General features: G+C 37.0%; 1 long non-coding RNA gene across 1 annotated transcript; it reads right to left on the reverse strand.

Annotated features, from left to right (window-relative positions):
- Nucleotides 1-3445: 3445 nt before the first annotated feature.
- LOC139999242 (uncharacterized) lies at nucleotides 3446-8070 on the reverse strand. The gene is made up of 3 exons (XR_011804571.1): nucleotides 7889-8070; nucleotides 7497-7542; nucleotides 3446-6082 (listed from the first exon to the last, which is right to left on the reverse strand). It is a non-coding gene; the product is annotated as an uncharacterized lncRNA (long non-coding RNA).
- Nucleotides 8071-12479: the final 4409 nt, after the last annotated feature.

The raw sequence follows: 12479 nt of genomic DNA on the forward strand, positions 1-12479 counted from the left end.
AGTTCCCTAAATTCTATTATATGTTGAGTCATTGAGTCCCAACAATGAGACAAGACAGTTGTCATGCAGCACGAAAAATGGGTTTAGGGCTCAAACAGTTTTGGCAAGAAGTCAGACTCACCTAGTCTTTGTGATCAATAGTGTCACAATACACTTCACAACAGAGCAGCTAAAAGTACACAGTGATCAAAATGATCATTCATGGTATGGGATCTGACTCATTTGTCACCCTTAGTGCTGCTATTGTAACTGTTTAAAAACACTTGAAAAATCCCTCGTCTAGCTTCAATTACACAATTGAAGCTTAATCCTTTAATGAATTGTTTAAATGAGGCAAATGTTCACTTTGTGGAAGTTTGAGGTCTGAGCTGTGTTATACAATCACTTACAGATATATGTTACCTATGTTTCCAAATTCATCATTCAGTAACAAACACATGAATTATATGCTTACCTATAGAACAAACTGATTTGGCATTGCACTTGTTCTCAGCTCAAACACAGAAGCACTGATGTATTATGACAGGGAAACTATGCTCTCCTCACTAAGCCTACTGTCTTCATATAGGTACCTAATAATAAGTTAGAAAGTTCTTATTCTAATGCCAAAACTAACAAAGTACTGGAAATCCCATTGATTTTGGAATTTTCTATATAGACATCTTCAAAAAACCCTACTTAAACACCAAAATCTGTACTTAGCTAATCAGAGGATTTGCATGCATTCAGTTAGCAGATATTTATATCCCAGACATTCCAAAACCAGTCTCATGTAAGAGAAGTGAGGTAGTCTTAAATTCACAGCTTGATTCCTGCCCCTCTTCTTCCTTCCCAGCATTGTTAAAACATGATAGCTTTATGGATATCTCCTTATTCTTTTAATGGGAAATGTTTTGATTAAGGTCCAGTTCTGAAGTCAGTTTTGCCTAATGCAAAAACACTAAATTTACTACTCTCTACCTTTAATCAGACATAACATGAAAAGTCTTTTTTGTAGCCATATCTTTAACGGTGTGAACCATCCCCTGCATCATCCAAGTCTTAGACAATCCAACATGGTCTGAAGTTGTTCAAAGACTTGGATGACTATTGCTCTGATAAAATACATTCAGAGAACGGGGCTGTTCATTTTCTCATGCTGCATCCACAAGGCAGAACTTCATTGCTCTAGACTAAGATGTGGCATTCCCGCTCTACTCTGCGCTGGTGCGGCCTCACCTCGAGTACTGTGTGCAGTTCTGGGCACCACAGTATAAAAAGGACATGAAACTGTTGGAGAGTGTCCAGAGGAGGGCTACGAAGATGGTGAAAGGCCTGGAGGGGAAGACGTACGAGGAACGGCTGAGGGCACTGGGCCTGTTCAGCCTGGAAAAGAGGAGGCTGAGGGGAGACCTCATCGCAGTCTACAACTTCCTCGTAAGGGGGTGTCGAGAGGCAGCAGACCTTTTCTCCATTAACACCAGTGACAGGACCCGCGGGAACGGGGTTAAGCTGAGGCAGGGGAAATTTAGGCTTGACATCAGGAGGGGGTTCTTCACAGAGAGAGTGGTTGCACACTGGAACAGGCTCCCCAGGGAAGTGGTCACTGCACCGAGCCTGTCTGAATTTAAGAAGAGATTGGACTGTGCACTTAGTCACATGGTCTGAACTTTTGGGTAGACCTGTGCGGTGTCAAGAGTTGGACTTGATGATTCTTAAGGGTCCCTTCCAACTCAGAATATTCTATGATTCTATGATTATGTCACCTAAGTAAAAGCCAAAGGATATAGACAGCTCAGGTCATGTTCAAGAATGGAGAGAACAGACAGAATAGAAGCTACTGCTTAAGCATCTCTGCATGCATTGTTTGCACTATCTACTATTTTTTATCTAATTTTATCTCACAACATGCACATTTCAATGGAGAACTATATCTCTGTGGAAGAGGATACCAGACAAATGGTTGGAGAACTTAATAAATATATAAATATACCATTGCAAAACTCCAACACTTCAAAATAAGTCAACCAGCAAACTGAACAACTTCAACACAACTGCAAAATGCTGTGCAAGATAGATCTCACACTATTTCTTGCTGCAGTTGAACAACTGTGACAACTTCATATCCTACTAAAAGAGGACAACCCCTCATCATGAATTATTTTTGGATAGTTCAGAAAACTTACAGCACTTGAGAGCTAATTTCTAACTCTTTCACATTTAGTACACAGGCTTAGAATTCTGTACGCTTTGTTCTTTTCCTTTGCAAGAAAAGGAACAATACCATAGCGCACAAGTTCTAAAATCAAAATTAAATAAAATTAAAGACACCGTTGAAACAGATTTTTTGTACTAAAAAAAAAATCAAATATGGATAACACATCTTTGACTCAGAACAGAACAGATCAGTTTTTCGACAGTTGGAGTTTGTGCAGTTTTATATAACAATGTGATCAAATGACAGCTCTTCTATGCTTTGTTTCCCAATGGCAATGTATGATAACAGAAGAAAAGCCACACAATATACTGTAACAATATCATGTTTTGATGCTTACATTTAAGAGAAGGAAAGCACTGGCTGTTAACTTTTCTAAGGAAGGAGACTGATGGATGGGTGGTCTCTGCAAACTAAGCCCTCGTGAATACAGCAAATATTCTTCTGTAGCTGAATAAACACAAACACTTGCATTAGAAAACAAATCAGTTTGTAGGTCCTTGGAGGCTTGCTTGCCAAGAGCAATCCCAAGAACTTTTACAGGCATGGCTATTCACACATGATCATCTGCAACATGTTCACTAGTATACAAATACAGTAAAAAAACCATCTTCACATTTGGATGTTAATCTGACTTAGGTAACTACAACCAATATTTCAACAGTGAGTAAAATATCAAAGACCATTTTTTTTTTTAATAAAGACCATCTTTTGATACAGGTGGGGCATCTCCAGAGGCAGACTCAATTAACCAACAAGCATTACAAGAGAAAGTATTTGTTAAACTCTAGCCATATAAACTACTAAGTGGGATATGCAGAAATATTCAGGTACTTCTGAAAAAAAAAAAAAAGGGGGGGGAGGGGACGGGTGTTTATTTTCCAAACCTATATATATGAAAAATCAAAAAAACCCCTCTTGTTGCAGAGTTCCCAACAAGCTGAAAAATTTGACCCACAAAAGGAGAGATCTAAGGTATAATGGATGACTCCATCCTTTTTATCCTTGCCAAGTGAAGAAAGTAGTATGCATTTTCATGTCCCTGCATAAAGCAAAAATTCAAATTCCTAAATACATGTATCTTTTTATAATAAGATGGAAACCTCCCTGAGCCCTTGTCATATATGTAAACACGTGTACTGACTTCAAAGCATATGAATCTGTTGATGTCTGAATAGCTCACATGAGCAACACATTTTCACTGCGAAATTGCAATATCCAGTATCCCTTTGATAAATCAATTGTACAAAATTTAATTTGATATAGAAAAATTGTTTCTTTTTTAAACTTTGAGTCCTAATTAGCCATTAAAAGAAAATACATTCTCCTTTGTCAGTGTTAGATACGACATGTTCCATTTTAAATCTCTAAAGGTATCTTCACTCAAAGTCACAGTGCATTTAACAAACAGTTTCATTTCAGCCTAAGATCTAAAGGAACTAACATATTTATTAAAGCATTTTGATCCTTCAGAGACAGATTAATAAGGAGCTTGTGACAGTTCAGCATGATAAAATGAGTCAATAAACAGGAATGTGTGCTGACATTAGATATACTGATCCACAAATAATACAATACATATTTGGTTTGTCACAAAGAAAAATCACCTGAAGAAGCCATTGCCATGATTAAGTACTTTCTGCTACCTCAAGTTTCTGTATTCTGTAGAAATTTTGCTTACAAGTTCTCTTGATGAGCACAAAGTCTTTTTTATGCATAAGGAAAGCACAGCTTTTTATGATATCTATATGGACATGGAATAATGAATCAAAATACAGCATGAAAACAGGTTTAAACCTTGTATGGATTTGAGAGCTGAAAATGGAGCACTAGTTGCTAGATGTATCCAACATTTATTCACTATAAAACCTGCGTTCAGGCTTGCCTGAATAGCTGACATTTACTTGTGAATTATTTATAGCATGCATTTGTTTTACATTAACACTTACAATATTTAATGTGGATGTCAGTAACAATAGGGGTTCTAGATTTAACTTAGAACAGCCTTTCCAGTCTAGTGACTTCATTAGAGTGATGAACATAAAATTGCTTCTCAATCCACACGAGAAATAGTTATCTTACTATTTTGAGCAGATGTCATGACAAGGTCAAGCTAGAAGTGACCTTGTTACACAGTTCATTGTAATTTCTCAATCAAAGTCATTTAACTGAGCTATCAGTACACATTATAGACAAAAAGATTAAAACATGTGCATGTACAGGAGACTAATGTCATTACATCCAAGTTTCACACAAAAGACAAACTCAAGAACCAGAAAAGAAAAGAACGATGCTTGAATGAATGGGCAGATCATGGTGAGCACTGCCTTTTTCTTGCAAGGAAAAAATTACATTTTCTGTCCCCACTCTTGTCTGTTTGATGATTCATATCATGAAAGACAGCTTGGGAAATACAAATGCACATGCATGCTTCAAACACATTTATGCAATTAAACATTGAATAGTTGGGTCAATTCATTTCCCATTTTTACTGTTTTTACACCAGTGCTGCCAGATGACTTTCCTGATGTCCATTATAATTTATGATGTGAGAACATAATGAAACTAATTTATACCAATAAACGTGAATGGCTCCATTAACATCTATACAGTCTGTTTTACACTAACAAAGAAACCATACTGGTATACTTAGAACCATTTCAGAGTATCACCTAATGAAGATAAAATGTCATTCCTAAAACTAGCAGTGATGAAAAGTTTACAGTAGTCATCTTGAGGTTCCAACTGCTGTACATAAAACTTAATGTAGTGTACCACATTATACACTAATGCTTAAAATAATGGCTCCTGAGGTTCTGCTTATAATGATCCTGTTCTGAATATGAAAATAGCTTAATACATTTTTCCTTCAGTCATTACTTCCTAATCAACTTAATCTCTCTCTTCATCTAACCCATCAAACTGATGAGACTTTATGCCCCTTCAGGAGGGGACAGAGGAAATGGAATACATCCTACAAGTTGTTGGTCATTTGGCATAAGGAAATTCATGCTTGATTTCTCTACCACTGATGTGTAACAGTACCAGTTCACCATACTACAAGGAAATACGTAGCACATCACAAAACAATGCACAGTAAATAGTAAGAAAGAACAGAAAATTAAGCTGTAAGAAATTAAGTATGCAAGGTAATTAAAATCCCATAAGGTGATCACTTCAATTTTGTTCATTAACCAGTGTTTTTGAACTCAGCCTGAAACAAATGCCAAATTCATAGTCTCGAGTTTTTCATACCTTACTTTTTCTCACTGCAGAGTTTAGGAGAGAACAAACAGCTTAGAAAGTGCTGACCTCATCTCAGCATACGAATCAACCTTCTTAAGTGACCACAGGTGTTACTAGGGCTAGTCTTTGCCTCAAAACTGTCGTTTAATTTAGAAGGCTCACTGCTGTAATCCCTTGGTCAAGATAAGCTAGAGAGCTGTTCAGACCGTACAGAGCAGATTGATCTATGCTTATGTCTTTCCATTCGTTATGAGCACCATCACAACTTCATAAAGCTTCAGCTCAGACGCCACTCACTATGTTCTATCTACTGAAATGCACAGCTTCAGTAGAAGAAATTCCCACACCTTGCACGGAGATGTGCTTATTTCCTTTCAGGTACAACAAGCAGCAGTAATTTATGAATTTTAAGCTTGAGAATTTTTCATCCATTCATTTCAGTTCAGGAATAGGAGCTATTACATGAAGTTATCAATATCAAAAGTTTCTCAATAACAACTGAATTTTACCTTTCAGAAAGTTGGAAGAATTTAACTTTTGGAATTTCTTGAAACCTTCATCACTTGGGCACCAATACAATTTGTTGTCTGCTTCTCTCATCTTCCAGTAGTAATGCAATGGGTTTCTCCATATATAGATGTCCTAATTTTGGAAAGGAAAAGCCATAAGCCATGTAAACTCTATTTACTCGTCTTATTGCATAGGCTAGCAGAAGCCAGATCTTGTCATAAGCAGATGTGCTCTAGAATTCTCCTCCTATATTTTTGGTAAAAATATTTTTTTTCAGTTAATTAGGTGTTCTCAAAGACTTTAGTGGCTGTAAATATTTGGATACAGTTTAATCATCCTTCCATACTGGCATAAAAACTTAGATTTTAAAACCAAGCAATGGTAGCTCATAATGATTAGAAAGTTGCAAAATTGTTACTCTGACAAATTGAATTACCAGGACAGTGGTATTACATTATGATAATTTATTGTAATAAATTACAATTGTAATTTATTGTAATAAATGTATGTCTCGATGTAAATACTTGCAACTCCCTTCTCTGGAATACCTCAGCAGCACACAATGCTAATTAAAATACCCTTCCAATATGCCAGTTAAATAGAGAGCCTGGTTCTCCATACATACATTTAGGAAATGGACAGATAAAAGTGTTTGATCCAAAGTCAACTGAAGCTAATGGAAAAAGTCTTACTAGTCCCAGTGGCAATTTCTCAGGCGCACTGTGCCCATAATTAAAAGCAGATGGGTGCTGAAAAGCTAGCCCTGGTAACTAACACACAACCCTGGGTCACATAATGAGTCTGGCTCAGATCTGAGAATGGAACTCAAATCTACTGAATTTCTACCCAGGACTTTAATCACAAAACTACTATTCTTAATTTAAAATCAAGAGGTTTTGAAAGAAATATTAGAAAGGCACTAATTTTTCACTTCAGGGGAATATATTGTTTCTCAGCTAACGAGCTTTTATATTTCAGGCCAAATAAGAAACCAAAGCTCTTTGCTATTGCGTTAATTAAGGATTTTTATTCATACCCCTAAGCAATATACTAACCTCTAAATGATTTTCCAACTAGAGCCTGAATAGGAGCAAAACTGAAGTACAATTAAGGTTTGCAGATTTGCCTATATTATAGCTTTCTAACTGTAACCTTTCCACCCAGCTCTGTAATTAGCAAACCAGTTCATAAGTTCTCCAGACACAAGCATTTGTGTAGAGCTCAAGGCTTCACTATGAACCCTGGAATAACCATGCCATGAAAATAAAGCAATTTTGAACCAGAGAAACAGCAATACCATATATTGTTCCTTTCTCCCATCTTGTGGTCATTGAGATTTCCCACCCCCCAGATTAACAGGCCACAGATTTTAAGAAAACAAAAAAAACCCTTGGACTTTTTACTTTTCAATTTTGTTATGCATACCAATTCTTAAAATAGTTTTTAGTTTATTATTATTTTTTTATTCCACATGCAGTTGACTAAACCAGATATGCATTTACTTTAAACACAACAACGGAGAGAAGTGGCTTCCCTCACACCTCACCTTCTTTAGCAGAGGACTTAAAGGACCACCACATCCTGCAAGGAGCCTGTGAGAAACACATGCACATGAAGGCATTGCAGGCCGCACATGGGTTTCAACACAAAAGCACTTCTGTATTATTTCTTTGAGGCTGTGAAAGTGAGGCTTTGGGGTCAAAAAAGAAGCTTCTTCCTTTCTCCACACCCAGGAATTTATAGCAGCCACGTGTTAATAAAACTCCAGTGAGACAGAGGCTTACTGAAAGCCAGGTAATTCCATGTTATGGCATCTGAGAACTTGGGCTGCTAGCTCCCTCTGTAGTAGCATCTATCCCAAAGCCACAAGCAGCACCCCAGTGCAGCAGACTCTCCACAGCACACCAGAGCTACATATTAGGCACAAGCAGTGCTTACAGTCTACAAGGCTAAAAAACAGAGTCCTTCAGATTCACGGCACTACTACTTGAAGACATGGCTGACAATTTTGTCACCAAGAGAGAGAAACCACTGTGCAGTAAGGCCTAGACAAGTTGCGCTAGCCTTGAAATAGAAGAGCCCCTCACCAGGCCTCAGAAGCACCCACAGAAACCATTTTAATATGGGGCCTCACAGACTCTCTTATAGTCTGTGAGGCAATATGATGAACAACAACACTTGCTGCAACCCATTAGCTCTCCCTTCCAGGTGTGGAAATTTGGTGCTCACTTTAGCCAGGCTGGAGCTGCACCTGAGTGTGTTCAACCAACACATCCTGAGATCCTAGCCAAAACTGCCCCCCATAGCATGGTGAGGGATAACAATATAAACACTCTTCTCCCCCTTCAAAAATAATAATAATTCTGGCTTTATTTCCTTGTTTTATATCCTGTTTAACTTGTTTCTGCACCTATAAATCATGAAGGGAGAGACTAGCCTGGTTCTTGCTCAGAAGCTAGGAGTAGCTGGTTGAGGTAGGCCTTAAGAGGTTTTTCTCTCACAGGAGGTGACAGCTATACAGTAACTCAATGATGGTTCAATAAGAGCTCTTCTTGAAGCATGTTGTTTAAGCAGAAGTTTAGTCAATATTTTCAGTGTTATTGTAACAAACTGTACAGAAACATTCTTCAGCTAGATTGTTCTCTGGTAAAGGTAGCTAGGGCAGAGTAGGTGTTGGTGGAGTTGTTTTCGTGCATTGAGGTGAAAGTAGGAGAATATGGTCTGGAATGTTCTTCCCAACAGGGTCCTTACAGGTATCCTGAGGGAAGGTGGTTTGTTGAGTAACCTCGATGGCAAAATAAAAGTTCAAGGCTGGTTTTGGTGGAGGAGACTGTATATAAATAGTATTGTCAGGTCACAAAGCTTGCATAAGCAAGTGGGCTGTATCACCGAAGTAAAAACAACCCCAGTGCCTCCCTCTTTACATATCACTGTTGTGAAAATGTGATAAAACTGAGGTAATGTCACTGGCTGTTTAATACCATCCATGTGCTCATCTTGACAGTATTTCCCAGAAATACGGGGCCTCTTCTATGTTGCACCAGGCTTGCAACACTTGTATAAAACACATACTTACAATCAGAATGCAGCACTTACAGATAATAGCTTCATGAAACCTAGCAATTAAGAGAAAATAATAATAATAATAATAATAAAATCAACCTATTCAGAGAATACATTAAGAATTTTATATTATTTTATATTATTTTATATTATTTTATATTATTTGGGGGTGGGGGGAGTGGGGGGTGGTGGGGGTGGTGGGGGTGTCAGGATAAACCTTTTCTTTGCCTTTCATATAGAGCTTTTAGAGTACACTTGAGTCATGCTTTCATACTGTTCTCCAGAATCTGAGAGCTAGCAATATAAGGATTTTTAAATTGAAGTTGGGATTCTCAAACAATCTTAAGAGCCTGAGAACAGGGACTGTAGGGGAAATAAATATCACCAATCAAAATATCATGAGTGTGATAACGCTGAACGGGGATCAAAACAGTTTTACAGGTGAATAGAATAGAAGAAAAAAGCTTACGATGAAAATAAAAAGTAGCTTTTCAGCCTATTTAATATTAATTTTTACTGACTAGCTGAAAGTCAAATCAGGAAGCTGCTGATGAGAATGTAAAGGGAGAACTGAGGCACGCATTCTATTGTGCTCATATACTGAAAGTGAAATGGCTCATTATTAGAGTGGATGAGAAATTGGTCATTCTTATAATCAAAAGATATCTGGCCATGCGAGATATTTGACTGCTTACTTGCAACCATAATTTGGCCAATCACATTGTTTTTGTCATCGTGTTGGATATTCAGGAAAATACATAGAAAAGATACTCATTTTATCTCGGAGAAAACAAGTTGCTTAAATAGCCCTTTCTTTGCTGTCTCTAATTGCAAGGAGTATAATAGAAATCAGATTGAAGGAAAACATGTTGATGATGTGCCTACAATATTAACAAAGGAATAAAAATTCTATCCAGATTTAGAGGAAAGATGTTAAAAACACATTTACTATTACTTTTTATTTATTTATTTATTTTCCTCCTGTAAACAAAGATATGCTTACAGAGTGGCTAGCTTTACGCAAGCTGTTCTTTCAAACCTGTTAATGTGTCATTTGGATTTATGGCAACAACTGGAAAAGTAGGAATACTCATTCCCCTGAGTACAGGCAAAGCAGATCTGTGGCAGACTGCTATATTCTGTGCAGCATCTGCAACCAAGGTTTTATCATCAATCAGAGCTAGTGAAATAAGTTCTGGAAAAATGAGAAAACTTTTAAAATATTAATACAGCCATCATTGCACAAGGCTTTGATTTTACAAAACTGGCTCTGGATAATATTTCTTTCTTAGGAAACCACCACGTATTCAGGCAAGTTGTCTTAGCCTAATGTCATCATTTTCATAACGACTGAAAGTGCTGCTCAAACAGCACTTAGACAAAACAATTGCTTTGATCTTTGGTTATAAATTATCCACTTCTGTCCATCTATGAATTAATGGTAGTGGTGCAAAATGTGTTTGCCAAATAATGAAGGTTATATGTTTTTAGTATCATGGCTTTTGTCCCTTAAATCATTGAAAATCGGATGTTTTGCTCAGTGCTCTTGTAGATCAACTATGTGAAAGTAACTTGAATCTTGATAGAGTATCCTCTGAAGCAGAAAGACCCATGCCAGAGTTGTGGGCAGTAGGTAAGAACTGTTTGAGTCATTTGGAGGCAAGCCTTCCAAAATTCTGTTTGTAGCTTTTTGATTGGTTCACTGTAATTGCCTAGTCATATGATCTGGTTGTCAGTTCACCTGACTATGAAATATGAATAGTAAGGGTCTTCAGAGATTATGTGAATTTTAGTTGTTTAATGCTTTTAAAGTACTCTAAGGGTATTTGACAAAATATGTTCCCTGCAATATTTTTGAAACATCATTATTTTATTTATACTGATTATATAAATGTATATAGGAGCATCCTGTGCAAGCCAAACACTGAGGCATACATGATTCAACGTTTACTTTACACAGTAGATATTCTGTGTGCTACATTTTTCTTATTCATTTGATAATTTTCCATATTTGAGCCATATAATTCACTGTATATCAAAATTAGACTCAAGTTTGGAAAGGACTAAATAGTGGTCCTGGTGTTACACGACTTGTACTAGTTTAATCCTTCAATCCAATTTAACAGTGAAACAGTGTAAAATAAGCTCTTTGATCTTCTCTTTGGGGAACATCATTTTGCATTGTGTGTATTTGGTGTGTTTTAAATACTTTTTCAGGTGACTTCTAAGAAAAGAGGACTACACAACACAAGGTGCTTCACTATTAGGAACTGGCATCATAATTCATTTGGACTGTGTAAGCTGGCATCTGAAAAAAATACAAATAACCTTTCAAATATTAACATGAGCCAAAAGTCAACTTAGTCATCTGATGAGGCACTGACAAATTCACAACCTAAATGACATTTGTCACACTGAAGTAGAAACAATTATTAATAATTTTCATTTCATTAGAAGCACTACAATGAAATGTCAACAACTTTAAAAGTGTAGCAGAAGTGTACAAATTAATTTTGATTTTCTGAAGTGTAATTATCTTTGTAAGTACCACACTGTGTAATCACTTTTGGCGCTATTACTTGTGCAATCAATAACACTTAAATGTACTTAGCTGTTTTCAAACATGGTTTCCTAAGGTCATCCCTTACTGGTGAGGGTGTTTTAGTGTTAGTATGCAAGGAATTGTTTTCCAACAGGTCAAAAATGTAGGGCATTTCTAAAATCTATTTATGCATCTTCCTATTTTTTTTCTTTCGAATGGTTGCTTAGAAGGGTGTGTGTAATATATATATATATATATACATATATATAAAAAAAGTCAATGTTCATTGCAAGTCCATTTCTATACGCTGGGTGGCAGCATTAGCTCTCTCACATGTGCGTGCACCTCTTGGGGCTCATCCTAGTTTCCAAATGCAACCTGACTGCAGAGTTAATTATATTCCCTTGAGCCAGGCAGTCAGGCCAAATTTGGCCTCACGTTAGCCAGATGAATGGTTTGTAATCATCTAGAGAAGTACATCTAGTTCCCACAAGCTTAGCCAGTCCTCAAGTGTCAGCGTTTGTAATAATTCAGGAACTTATAATACTTGAATACAGAAAGACCACTAGAAGACATGTCTTGATGGAAAGTTACTTTTCTACCTCATGGCTTAAGACCTATGCAATTTCAGCTGACATTGATAGGTACACATCCGTGTTTGGACAATAGTGTTATAAGCATTTTGCTAATGAATTTGTTAAACTCTATTATTTTACCAAATTGCTGGAGATTTCCAGGACCAATTTGGTCTATAATCCTCTGCCAACACTATTGCAGAGGGTAGGAGCAGAGGTGGTTGCCAGTTCAGCCCACTGGCATCAGCTACCTGGATCAAACAGGATTTGAGTTGGTTTCTGGAATCAACAGCAGGCCTTTGTAGGATCCATTTTATGATGTAACCTGAATTGATGCTGGAGTTTTGTC

The sequence above is a fragment of the Anas platyrhynchos genome, chromosome 21, assembly GCF_047663525.1.
Source record: "Anas platyrhynchos isolate ZD024472 breed Pekin duck chromosome 21, IASCAAS_PekinDuck_T2T, whole genome shotgun sequence".
Classification (NCBI taxonomy): domain Eukaryota; kingdom Metazoa; phylum Chordata; class Aves; order Anseriformes; family Anatidae; genus Anas; species Anas platyrhynchos.